Source organism: Equus asinus, chromosome 15 (assembly GCF_041296235.1).
Source record: "Equus asinus isolate D_3611 breed Donkey chromosome 15, EquAss-T2T_v2, whole genome shotgun sequence".
Classification (NCBI taxonomy): Eukaryota; Metazoa; Chordata; class Mammalia; order Perissodactyla; family Equidae; genus Equus; species Equus asinus.
In genome coordinates, this window is record NC_091804.1 from 11,057,542 (window position 1) to 11,072,021 (window position 14,480).

Genomic DNA, 14,480 nt, shown 5'->3' on the forward strand with positions numbered 1-14,480 from the left:
ATCCATAATCCCTGGATAACCACAGTTAGAATGTTTCTGCCAGACTAAGAGAAATCTTTTATATTATATGTTTTATTTTGGTAATGAAAGATTTATCCAGGTGATCATTTTTACCCTTTGTGAAGGCTCAGCTTGCTTTGAAGCAATAACGTTTGAATTGCAAATCAAAGGCTAAACTCCTTTTTAACTCTATTCTAGGCTCTCTCAGTGATGGTGATGATTGTCAGGGTAGCTGGGAATCGCTTTGTCCTAATGAAAGGAAAATACACAGAATAGGATGGGGAGAGACAAGAAGATGATAGAAAATGGTCTTTCTTAAGGCACTCATTGTCCTCGTTGTAGTATTTATTAAGTACTTACTGAATGCCCAACCCCATGTTAAATGTTTTACGTGCATTGTCTCATTTTGTTCTTACAACAATTCTATGAGGTAGTTGCTACTTCTATTTGCTGTTTTGCAACTGAGGAAACTGAGGCTTAAATAAAGAGTTCCAATGTCACTCAGCTGGATTCAAACGTGAGTCTGACTGAAAAATTGAAAATATTAACCCCTACTTTGTAGGACATTATGGCCTTGAGGTAGGCGTTTGTGTGTGTGTGTGTGTGTGTGTGTGCGTGCGTGTGTATGTGTGTTTGTGTGTGTGTTTATGTGAGAGAGAGAGAATGAGAGAACTGAATAAATAGAAGGCACAAGTTCTCCTCTGAACAAGACCCTGCTGCTTGAGCCAGCAATCTCAGATTTCTCCTTTAGTAAAGATACAGAAGTTCTTTTGTGATGTAGACCAGTGTGTTCACTAGAGAAATGAAGGCATGGTTGGAAATATCTAGATGAGGGAAAAATAAAGATACTCTATTAACTCTTCTGGTTTCCTTGGAGTTTGCCACCTTTTTTGAATTCTAAACAAACCCACAAAGAGGCATTCTAAAGATGGCCTCCCTCAAGTAATTTCATATGGCTGAGGAAAGTGATCATGCTTTACATGGATAAAAGGTGCTCTTAAATATGTAAGACTATTTTTCAGGCATCATAAAGAATTTATTTTAATCAAATTACTCTCATTTATTCAAACAAATTAAAAAGAAATTTGGTTGTTGGTAGCAATTAAATATATCATGGATTTTCCAAAATAATTCGGTTAAAATAAATGTTCTCAGACCAAATGATCTTATGTGTTGCTGCTAATGGTATCTGATAAATACATCTATATTAACTTAGAAATTCTACATATAGATAATATATTTTTCTTGTGAAGAAGATTAACACTGAGCTAACATCTGTGCCCATCTTCCTCTACTTTATATGTGGGACGCCTGCCACAGCATGGCTTGATAAGCAGTGCATGGGTCCATGCCCGGGATCTGAACTGGTGAACCCCAGGCCACTGAGGCAGAGCATGTGAACTTAACCACTACACCACCAGGCCAGCGCCAACCAATCTTCCTCTTTTTGCTTGTGGAAGATGTCTCTGAGCTAACACCTGTGCCAGTCTTCCTCTATTTTATGTGGGATGCTGCCACAGTGTGGCTTGATGAGTGGTGATACGTCTGCACCTAGGATCTAAACCCACAAACCCTGGGCCACTAAAGTGGAGTGCTCGAACTTAACCACTACGCCACCGGGTCAACCCAGAAATTATATTTGATTCAATGCAAATTTGTATGTTTGAGTTGGAGAAAGTGGTAGCTAGGCATTGTCTTCTTTCACTGTAAAGTTTTTTGAGCCATTTTCTTTCACCAGCAAATGACTGTTTATATAGATTAAGAATGCATTCGGCCCCAAATGTCCATTGACAGATGAATGGATAAACAAAATGTGGTATATATGTACAATGAGATATTATTTGGCCTTAAAAAGGAAGGAAATACTGACACATGCTGCAATATGGATGAGCCTTGAGGACATTATGTTAAGTGAAATTCAGTCAGTCACAAAAGGACAAAAGTGTATAATTCCACTTATATGAAGTGCCTGGAGTAGTCAAATTCATAGAGATGGAAAGTAGAATGGCGGTTTCCAGGGTTTTGGGGAGAGGCGAATTGGGGAGTTGTTGTTGAATGGGTATAGAGTTACAGTTTAGGAAGATGAAAAAGTTCTGGAGATAGATGATGGTGATGGTTGTACAACAGTGTGAATGTACTAAATGCCATTGAATTGTACACTTAAAAAAATGGTTAAATGATAAATTTTATGTGATATATGTTTTACTGAGAGAAAAAAAGAAGAACGTGTTCAGGCTTAAAAAAGAGAACTCAAAGTCGCTTAAACAGATAGTTTTAGTTTAGTTTTGTTTAAATCTCATGTAACAAGACGGCTGGGAGGAGACGAGCTGGTCGGGCTACTCAGCAATGCCATCTGCTACCTGAGTCTGTCCTTTCTTTCCTATATTCCCCAGTGAGTAGGCCTTCCTGCTCATGCATGTCACCCTACGATCACAAGATGGCTGCTGTACCTCATTTAGCTGTGCAGGTGCAGGCATGGAAAGTTAAGTTTAGTCAAATGTGGCAGAGACCTTTACTATAGTACTCCATGAATATCTATATCCTCTCCATATTTCACAGTCCCATTGCAGTTGCCTGAGACTATGTGGCTATTTCTGGCCAATGGACTGGAGTGGAAATGATGTGTGTGACTTCCAGGCTAAAGCTGTAAAATGGCCCTGGGTAGTGCTTTCACCCTTATGGAGGGGATATGATCCAGGAGTTGCAGTTACAGATGATGGAGCCTCCATCAGCCTAGATTTATTCCTGAGTGACTATATAGAGCACATTTCCTGGTGACCCATGTGTAACCTATAACATTAATGAGAGTTATATTTTTGTTGTGTTAAGCCACTGAGATTTGGGCGTTGTTTGTTTTTGCAGCCTTGAGTAGTTAATCAGACTGAAACTTCAGGGTGGGCTTTTACCAGACAAGTTCAATGAAATGAGGGAAACATGGAGGCTTTCAGGAGTAAGAGAATGGATATAAGTTGATGAAGCATGGAATTCTAGTTGGATGAGGAAGGAAGGGAGGACCTAACGGGAATGAGGGATAGTTAAAAAGCAGCAGAATTAATGGATGACAGGTTTTTGGTGAAGTGGAGGGAACATTGGAATCTGAGTGTTCAGTAGCTGAGCTGGAAAGATAAGATGGTTGGGATGATTGCAATTGAGACTATGGAGGAGTTAATGTTATTAATAATGACATAGTCATGGAAGTGAATTTATGAGGTAGTGTGGATATTTGAAAAGAGGATATCAGAGAATCTAAAAGCCAGCGAATTGGGAAGTCATCTAGGTAAATATTAAAATCAGCAAGAATTATGACACGGAGTGGTGTTGGGCAGAGTAGAAGTAAGCTGGGAGCTAAAATCTCAAGGGAATGAGTTTGTCTTTGTATGTCTGAAACTATTTATATTCACCCTCACTCTAGAATGGTAGTTTAACTGATTCTATGTTGACAGGATTTTTTCTGTTTGTTTATTGCGTTTGCATCTTTAAGATATTAGTCTTCTAGCCTCTTTAGTTGCTCAGGAATATGTAATTTATAAGATAAGTTTTTAAATTTCCTTGTAGATGATCCTCCTTTTCTTTTCTTTTTTTAACCATGGTTAATATATTTTTTAATTTGAGTTCATAATAGTTTACATCATTGTGAAATTTCAGTTGAACATTATTTCCTGTCTGTCACCACATAGGTGCTCCCCTTCACCCCCTGTGCACACCCTCCACACCCCTTCCCCTGGTAACCACTGAATTGTTTCCTTTGTCCATGTGTTTGTTTATATTCCACATATGAGTGAAATCATTTGGTGTTTGTCTTTCTCAGTCTGGCTTATTTCGCTTAGCATAATTCCCTCCAAGATCCTTCCATGTTGTTGCAAATAGGATGATTTTTTTCTTTTTTTTATGGCTGAGTAGTATTCCGTTGTATATATATACCACATCTTCTTTATCCAATCATCAGTCAGTGGGCACTCAGTTTGTTTCCATGTCTTGGTTATTGTGACTAGTGCTGCAATGAACATAGGGGTACATATGTTACTTTGGATTGTTGATTTCAAGTTGTTTGGGTAGCTACACAGTAGTGGGATAGCTGGGTCATATGGTATTTCTATTTTTAGTTTTTTGAGGAATCTCCATACTGTTTTCCATACTGGCTGCACCAGTTTGCATTCCCACCAGCAGTGAATGAAGGTTCTCTTTTCTCCACACCCTCTCCAACATTTGTTATTTTTAGTCTTAGTGATTATAGCCAATTTAACAGGCAAAAGGTGGTATTTTAGTGTAGTTTTGATTTTCATTTCCCTGGTGATTAGTGATGTTGAACATCTTTTTGTGTGTTTATTGGCCATCTGTTTATCTTCTTTGGAAAAATGCCTGTTCATATCCTCTGCCCATTTTTTGATCGGGCTGTTTTTTTTTGTTCAGTTGTGAGCTCCTTATATGTTATGGAGATTAACCCCTTATCAGATATATGATTTGCAAATATTTTCTCCCAATTGGTGAGTTGTCTCTTTGTTTTGATCCTAGTTTCTTTTGCCTGCAGAAACTCTTTAGTCTGATGAACTCCCACTTGTTTAGTTTTTCTTTTGTTTCCCTTGTCTGAGAAGACCTGGTATTTGAAAAGATCCTTTTAAATTTGATGTCAAAGAGTGGATACTACCTATATTATCTTCCAGGAGTTTTATGGTTTCAGGACTTATCTTCAAGTCTTTGATCCATTTTGAGTTTATTTTGTGAGATAATGGTTTACTTTCATTCTTTTGCATGTAGCTGTCCAGTTTTCCCAACACCATTTATTGAAGAGACTGTCTTTTCTCCATTGTATGTTCTTGGCACCTTTGTCGAAGATTAGCTGTCCATATATGTGCGGTTTTATTTCTGGGCTTTCAGTTCTGTTCCATTGATCTGTGTACCCGTTTTTGTACCAGTACCATGTGGTTTTGATCACTATGGCTTTGTAGTACATTTTGAAGTCAGGGATTGTGATGCCTCCAGCTTTGTTCTTTTTTCTCAGTATTCCTTTAGCAATTGGGGGTCTTTGGTTTCCCATATGAATTTTAAGATTCTTTGCTCTATTTCCATGAAAAGTGTCATTGGGATTCTGATTGGGATTGCATTGAATCTGTAGATTGCTTTGGGTAGTATGGACATTTTAACTATGTTCATTCTTCCAATCCATGTGCATGGACTCTTTCCATCTCTTTATGTCATTATTTCTTTCAATAATGTCTTATAGTTTTCATTGTATAAGTCCTTCACCTCCTTAGTTAAATTTATTCCTAGGTACTTTATTCTTTTTTTTTTTGTGATTGTAAATGGAATTGTATTCTTGAGTTCTCTTTCTGTAAGTTTGTCATTAGAGTACAGAAATGCAACTGATTTTTGTAAGTTGATTTTGTACCCTGCAACTTCACTGTAGTTATTAATTATTTCCAATAGTTTTCCGATGGATTCTTTAGAGTTTTCTATATGTAAGATCATGTTGTTTGCAAACAGTGAGAGTTTCACTTCTTCACTCCCTATTTGGATTCCTTTTATTCCTTTCTCTTCCTAATTGCTCTGGCCAAAACCTCCAGTACTATGTTGAATAAGAGTGGTGGTAGTGGGCATCCTTGTCTTGTTCCTGTTCTCAGAGGGATGGTGTTCAGTTTTTCCCCATTGAGTATGATGTTGGCTGTGGGTTTGTCATATATGGCCTTTACTATGTAGAGGTAATTTCCTTCTATTCCCATTTTGTTAACAGTTTTTATCATAAATGTGTGTTGGATCTAGTCAGGTGCTTTCTCTGCATTTATTGAGATGATCATGTGGTTTTTATTCCTCGTTTTGTTAACTTGGTGTATCACGTTGATTGATTTGCAGATGTTGAACCATCCCTGTGTCCCTGGAATAAATCCTGCTTGATCATGATGTATGATCTTTTTGATGTATTGCTGTATTCAGGTTGTCAGGTTGTTTTTGAGGATTTTTGCATCTATGTTCATCAGCGATATTGGTCTGTAGTTTTCCTTTTTTTGTGTTGTCTTTGTAAGGCTTTGGTGTCAGAGTGATGTTGGCCTTGTAGAATGTGTTAGGAAGTATTCCATCTTCCCTAAATTTTTGGAATAGCTTGAGAAGGATAGGAATTAAATCCTCTCTGAAAATTTGCTAGAATTCCCCAGGAAAGCCATTTGGTCCTGGGCTTTTATTCTTTGGGATGCTTTTGATTATTGTTTCAGTCTCTTTACTTGTGATTGGTGTGTTCACATTCTCTATTTCTTCTTGATTCAGCTTTGGGAGGTTGTAAGAGTCTAAGAATTTATCAATTTCCTCTAGATTGTCCATTCTGTTGGCATATAGTTTTCTGTAGTATTCTCTTATAATCCGTTGCATTACTGTGGTATCCATTGCTATTTCTCCTCTTTCATTTCTAATTTTATTTATCTGAGCTTTCTCTTTTTTTCTTTGTCAGTCTGGCTAGAGGTTTGCCAAATTTATCCTCTCAAAGAACTAGCTGTTTCATTGATCCTTTCTACTGCCTTTTTTGTTTAAATAGCATTTATTTCTGCTCTGATTTTTATTATTTCTATCCTTCTGCTGACTTTGGGCTTTGTTTGTTTTTCTTTTTCTAATTCCGTTAGGTATAGTTTGAGATTGCTTATTTGGGAATTTTCTTGTTTGTTGAGGTGAGTCTGTACTGCGATGAATTTCCCTCTTAATGTGGCTTTTGCTGCATCCCATATGAGTTTGTATGGTATGTTTTCATGTTCACTTGTCTCCAGATATTTTTTGATTTATCCTTTAATTTCTTCAATGATCCATTGCTTGTTCAATAGCATGTTGTTTAGCCTCCACATCTTTGTCCCTTTCTCAGCTTTTTCCCTGTAATTAATTTCTAGCTTTATAACATTGTGATTGGAAAAGATGCTTGTTTTTATTTCAATCTTCTTAAGTTTATTGAGGCTTGCCTTGTTTCCCATCATGTAGTCTATCGTTGAGAATGTTCTGTGCACACTCGAGAAGAATGTGTAATCTGCTGTTTTGGGATGGAGTGTTCTATATATATCTATTAAGTCCACCTGGTCTAGCTTTTCATCTAATTCCACTGTTTCCTTCTTGATTTTCTCTCTGGATAATCTATCCATTGATGTGAGTGGAGTGTTGAGATCCCTTACTATTATTGTGTTATTATTAATATCTTCTTTTAGGTTTGTTAATAGTTGCTTTATGAACTTTGGTGCTCCTGTGTTGGGTGCATAGATATTTGTAAGTGTTATTTCTTCTTGATGGAATGTCCCTTTGATCATTATATACTGTCCCTCTTTGTCTCTCTTTACTTGTCTTGAAGTCTACTTTGTCTGATATAAATATTGTGACCCCTGCTTTCTTTTGTTTGCCATTAGCTTGGAGTATCATCTTCCGTCCCTTCACTCTGAGCCTGTGTCTGTGAGTGGAGCTGAGATTTGTTTCCTGGAGGCAACATAATGTTGGGTCTTGTTCTTTAATCCATCTTGCCACTCTGTGTCTTTTTATTGGAGAATTCAATCCATTTACGTTTAAAGTGATTATTGATATATGAGGGCTTAATGCTGCCATTTTATCACTCGTTTTCTGGTTCTCCTGCATTTCCTTTGTTTCTCGTCCTGTGTATTTTGGTCTACCAGTCAAGTTATGTAGTTTTTTATGTTGTGTTTCTTTGTTTTCTCCTTATTTATTATTTGTGTTTCTGTTCTGCTTTTTTGTTTAGTGGTTACCATGAGGTTTACACTCAAAATCTCGTGGATAAGATAGTTAATTTTTTGATGGCCTCTTATTTCCTTAGACTAAACGCATTCAGTGTCTTTCCTCTTCCCCTCCTAAGTTGTTTTTCCGCACATCTTATTCCATCTTGTATTCTGAGCTTCTGGTTAAAATGACAAGATTATCTTTGTTTTTGGTGTTGTCCTTCCCTTTGTCTTCAATGCTATACTTGAGTATTTGCTATCCTGTTCTGATTCTGTCTACCTATTTATCTCCTTACTCCATGCTTTGTAACCCCTTTCTCCTTTTTTTTTCTTCAGGTATGAGTGCCTTCTTGAGGATTTCTTGTAGGGGGTCTCATGGCTACGAACTACCTTAGCTTATGTTTGTCTGGGAAAGTTTTTGTTTCTCCATCATATCTGAAGGATATTTTTACTGGATAGAGTATTCTTGGCTGAAAGTTTTTGTCCTTCAATGATTTGAATATGTCATTCCAGTCTCTCCTAGCCTGTAAGGTTTCTGCAGAGAAATCCCCTGAAAGTCTGATGGGGCTTCCTTTGTAGGTTATTTTCTTCTTCCTTGCTGCCCTTAGTATTCTTTCTTTGTCATTTACTTTTGCCAGTTTTACTACTATATGCCTTGCAATAGGTCTTTTTACATTGACGTATTTAGGAGATCTGGTATCGTCTTCCACATGGATTTCCATCTTCTTGCCTGCGTTTGGAAGTTCTCTGCTATTATTTCTTTGAACAAGCTTTGTGCTCCATTCTTCTCTTCTCCTTACATACCTATAATTCTTATGTTGCATTTCCTAATTGAATCGGCTATTTCTTGGAGACTTTCTTTGTTTCTTTTTAGTCTTTGTTCTCTCTCCTCTATCTGGGACATTTCAACATGTCTATCTTTGATTATGCTGATACGCTACTCTATGATGTCTGCTCAAGCATTCAGGGAATCCATATTTTGTTTTATTTCTTGCATTGTGTCTTTCATCTCTAATATTTCTCATTGATACTTCTTTATAGTTTCAGTCTCTTTTGTGAAGTAGCTCCTGAACTCATTGAATTGTTTCTCTACATTCTCTTTTAATTTGTTGAGTTTTTTGATGATAGCTATTTTGAATTCTTTGTCATTTAGATTACATATTTCTGTGTCCTCAGGACTGATTTATGGGTACTTGTGATTTGCTCTCTGGTTTGGAGATCTAATATAATGTTTAATGTTGCTAGATGGAGCGTCTCTGTTTTTTCACATCCTGGTGGTGTTATGTTGCAGTTACTGCCTGTTGCCACTGGGTGGGGGTTAAGAGCCTTGTATGCTGTGACCTCTGCATTCTGCCGTGATCCCTGGTGCTGGAGTCTGTGCTGAGTGGGAAGGAGGAGGGGCGCTTTCTCCTCTATGCTCTTGGGGTTTTCTCCCTCTGCTCTTACCATCTGCTCTCCTGGGGTGTTGGCTTGATGAGATCACCCCTCCCCCCCCCGCCCATGAAAGCTTCCCCCCAGTAGAGGGCTTCCCTCTAGGCTGCAAGGGCCCTGGGGAATCCTTGATGTTCCCACCACCAAGTGTCCCCTCGCCCATTCCTTCCCTCTCGGAGGCCTCCCGTGGTCCTAGATTGCAGTCTTTAGGAGAGGGAGTGAAGTTTTCTCTTACCCTGTTCCACTGCCCTCCCTCGTATGCCTGCGTGGGTCTCTCTGACATTTTTTTGTGTTGTGTTTGGATGTCCTCTGTTGGAGTGTGAATGTCCTTTTCATTGTATGTTGGAGGGGAGAGATTAGCGGGACAACTTACTCTGCCATGATGCTGATGTCACTTCTATCGATCCTCCTTTTCTATTATGGTTAGTTTTTAATATTTTTCTTTTTACCTTCGGCCCAGAGCTTCACTATGGTATACATAAGGACAGTTGTTTTTATTCATCTTCTTTGGAACTTGTTATGTATCTTTGGTTTAAAGATTCCCTTATAACTTAAATTCTGGAAACTCTTATTCATTGTCTTCTCAAATATTAGTGCCCTGTCTCCCATTCTTTCTCTTCTCTCTTCCAAAATGCCTGTTAATAAGTTACATACTCTCATTTTACACTCCAGGTTTCTTAATCCTTATTTTCCTTCTCTTTATTGTTCTAGGCTGCTTTTTAGTTGTTTTCTCTGGATATATGTTCTAGTTCTTTCTCTTGTCTTGAGTTTTAAACATTTTTTTCATTTGAAGAGTTTTATTTGGTTCCTTGAAAAATCTGCATACCTCACCCCAGCCACTGCTTGCGTACTGCCCTGTTTTTAAAAATTATGATCTCTCTTCATTTTTTATCTGTGTGCTACAGATTATTCTATTACAGGGCTAGTCAAATACTGAGTTGTGGGCCACATCTGGCCCATGACTTCTGTTTGTATAGCTAATGAGCTAAGAATTATTTTTTAAATTTTTAAAGGATTGTTGCAAAAATAAAAGAAGAAGAATATCTGACAGAGTCAAATATAGCCTGCAAAACCAAAAATATTTACTTTATCTTTTTTTACTGAAAATGTTCATCAAACTCTGTTCTATTATCACTTCTTGGTTTGATAATCGTGTTTTTTGTGCCTACTCATTCCATTTTAAAAGTGTGAGTGTGTGTGTGTATGGTTTGTAATTTTTTATTGTGAATTTATCTTCATTGTGGGTTGTGAAAGGTTAAGGATCCCCATAAGAGAAGAAGTGTAATATACTTCTGAAGTCTTTGGGTGTGGGGCATACTGGAGTCTCAGCAACAGGAAGCACACTGGGAAAGAGTGAGCTGAGGCTGAGCTAAGGGTTGGGATCAACAGGAGATGAGCTGGTCATAGAGACTGGCTCTCAGCAGGTTGTGAGAATATCTAGATTTGCTGCTGACTCCACGGTTCTCATCTGAATCCCTAAGGTTGGTCTATAGGATACACAGTCAGAGCACTGGCATCTGGGCTGGTCACAGTGACAGTTGACTGTGTACTCAGTAGGCAGGGAGAGGTCCGCAGCACTTTTGGGGAGATCTGACAATATACAGCACCATGCCTGCCAACTACTCTGTCCTCTGGGCCTAGCACTAAGTAGGTGCTCAGTAACAATCTGGTGAGTCAATGAATGGGGGAAGAAATGAATATTAAGTCCACATTTAGGGGACTGGTAAGTACCAGCACTTATCTGCTGCCAACCTTTGCCCTAGACTACTAATCAGATAGGAAGAATCTGGAGAGATACTTCTGGTAGTTGTTTTATAGATTCTATTGGGATTTTCTACGTAAACAATGATATCATCTGCAATTAGAGGTAGTTTTGTTTCTTTTTTTCTGATCTTTCTGCATTTTATTTCTTTTTCTTGCCTTATTGTAATGGCTTGAACTGCCAGTATATTATTGAATAGAAGTAATAAAAGCAGACATCATTGTCATGTTCCTGATCTTAGGGAGAAACAATTCAGTTTTTCACCATTAAGTATGATGCTAACTGTAGTATTTTTGCAGATACTCTTTATTTCTAGAAATTGATAGTTGAATTTAGAGACTTGATCAGATGCAGGTGTAATTTTTTTTGGTGTGGAGCAAGACTACAAAGGTGTAATTTTATCAAGAGAGACAGAATATCTGGTTGAATCTTTTTGTGATATTAGCAGCCATTGATGATTTGCCTGTATCAATTATTACGTTATAGGTTACAAATTGTTATATTCTAGTTCTATTAATTTCTTCTTCATTTTATTAGCTGGGATACTTCAATGGAGAAAATTTTCTTTCACAAACTATTTGGTAACCTTCTGTACAATTTCTATAGGAAGGACGGAGAAATGCTTAGTTGTTTTCTTTAATTTATCAGTTTTCACAGTAGTGAAATGGTTCTATAGCATCTTCAAAAGGTGACAGATGCTTTTTAAAACATAAGTTATGAATTCACTTATGTGTTTCAATCCATTCAGTTGTCATTCTTATTGATGGTAAATAAATGTGTACTTTTTAAAGTTCTTTTGAAACTTATTTATCACTTTTACTCAAGGGTTGTTGTTAGGTCGTCATTCTGTATATAGTCATGTTTTCTGCTAAGATCTGAGAATATAAATACACTCTTCCTTTCATGAGTAAGGACAAATGGAGGATGTAATGAAAGACTTATTTCCAATATCTGCGAATAAAAAATGGAACTGTTTGCCTTTGAATCACACTTCAGCTATATGGCAGTATATTCTAAGAAACTTTGGAATTTTGTGGGTAAAACCACTGAAGTCAAACTTTCTTTTGATTGGAACCTGCAAAGTCTTTGGTGTCGAGGCTTTTATGTTAGAGGTGATATATGGCAGAATGATATATGTCAGAATAGAAGTCATAATTTTAAAAGTTCCTTGTAAAAATCAATCATTGGAAAACTCTGTGTATTCTTGTATAACAACAGAAGAAAAAGTCTCTGACACATATTGTGTATTTTTTATGTAATGTTAAGTTCATGTGGTTTAGCTGTTTGACTTGAGGCATGTGTACATAACCTTCTGAACACTCATTTAGCTTATAAAATGCCAATTTCCTAACAATTATTATTGTTCTAAAGTATAACATTTCACTATTCGACATCAAATATGTACACAAAGGGAATTAAAATTTATGGAGTTTCATGAACTTAGCAGTGTCTTTACATAATAAGTGTCAAAATTGGTTTCTTTTCTGTTAGCTTTATTGTTGTTTTTTTCTGATCATAAAAATAATGTTGCAAAAATTTAACAAAATAGTGATCACTGTAATCCTGCCCATGAAGTTACATATTAAATTATATGTCTAGATCTTCCTCTAAGTGTAGATACTCACAAAGAGATATTTAGATCTTGAAGAATGTTTACATTTATACTTTACCAAAAAAATAAAGGGAAGTTATTTCTGGCAGAACATCAGGTGATGTAAAAAAAATTTGAAACTTTTTGAATGGATTGTATTTTTGGCAGAGTGTATATTTTTTTGTATGTGTATACATAATATACACAGATGTGAATATGCGTGTGTGCATGTATATATAGAGGGTGGGCAGAGGAAGGGCAGGGAAGAGGAGAGGGAAGGCGAGGTCTACATATGAAGAGAAAATTTCTGAAATGAAAGGCACCAACATCATTTAACAATTACAGATAATATTTTTTAGGGAGATTTGTTGTTAGTACCTAATGTCTGTCATAATACATACTAGCCAAACAGAGAACTGTGTATCATATCAGTTTGTGTTGGGTTAGGTTTCATGAATTTAAGAATTTTTAGGCATTATTTAAAAGAGGTTGTTTCATTTGATAATCTTAGCCCACATTTTTGGCACTCTTTTTGATTACTAAGAACTTTCCCTCTCCGTTTACCAGTATAGTGTGTGTGTGAGCATACACATATCTGTGTGCAGATTAATGACATGAAAAAAATGTTTCTTTGTCCCTGGTCCTGTTAGGGAATCTGAGTGGATCCTGTAGATGCTCTTTCTTTTGGCATGATTTTTTTTTTTGAAAGATTAGCCCTAAGCTAACATCTGCTGCCAATCCTCCTCTTTTTGCTGAGGAAGAGTGGCCCTGAGCTAACATCTGTGCCCATCTTCCTCCACTTTATATTTGAGATGCCTGCCACAGCATGGCTTGCAGAGTGGCGTCATGTCCGCACCCAGGATCGGAACCAGCAAACCCTGGGCCACTGAAGCAGAACATGGGAACTTAACCGCTGTGCCACCGGGCCAGCCCCTGCCGTGATTTTTTTGACTGTAGAGCTGAGTGATACTTCTCCTTTAGTCTCAGTAGATGCTTAGATTATTTGATACCCTTTACCTGTTATGTGAAATAACAGAGGACTTCATTTTCTAATAAACTAGCAATACCTTTGGCAAGAATCTGTTTTTGTTTAAGAGACAGGAAGCAGAATTTCAATTGGAGGAGGAATCATTTTTAATGGAAAAATGTTTTTATATAAAAGATACCTTGTAAAGGTCTTCTGTTCTCATTTGGGTAAGAGGACACTGACATTTTAATTAATTAAAACGGTTTTATATATAAAAAGCATTTCAACTGGCGTTTAGTATTTTAAAAGTAGACTTAACCCCTCTAATGTTTGTCAAAGTAGCTTTTTTATATTTTGTATTTCTAAGAAAAAATCAGGCTCTTCCTTCAGAAATCTTTTATTTGAACTTAGCTTATAAATGAAATTTCTTTTGCTTCTACTTTTGCAGGCAGTTTCTACTTTTAACAGGTAGAAACTGTAGTGGAATTCTAGGCAGTGCCTCCCACTGTCACTGTGCCTACCCTTTCTTAGTGTGTCTGATGTTCCAAGTTCACCTCAGGGGGTTGAAAATGCACTCTTTCTTCAGAGCTACAGAGAATTTTGACTCCTGAAAGCTATGTAAATTACTGTAAGAGGTGAGAAAGGTGCTATTTTATCAAGTCCACTTTACAGCTGTTGATGTATGGTAGGCATTGCAATGAAAAGTATGTAGGGGAGATTCAGGTTGCCCTTGGCTGCCTATATTTCTCCTATGCTCTCAGGTGTGTGGGATGCCAGAGGGAAAATGGGGGACTAAGGCCAACTGAATATGAACAAATAGTTATAAAACAGAATTTTTTGTAGTTACCTAACAATGGAAATGAGACAGAACTCTAGGAGATTCCTAGGTAGAGAATCTAAATTACTGTATTTTGTAAATAATTCCTGTGAAAAAGGGGTTTTATTTTATTTTTCTGTTTCCTTTTGAGATTAGACAGTCACGTTTCTTTAGTTTCTGCCAAATCTTACTACTAAAATTACTAGATTGCTCATAGAAATCAT

General features: G+C 37.1%; 1 protein-coding gene across 11 annotated transcripts in view; it reads left to right on the forward strand.

Moving 5' to 3' along the window:
• Positions 1-14,480, forward strand: part of TASP1 (taspase 1) — a 310,101-nt gene that overhangs the window by 139,739 nt on the left and 155,882 nt on the right. The window lies entirely within an intron of this gene.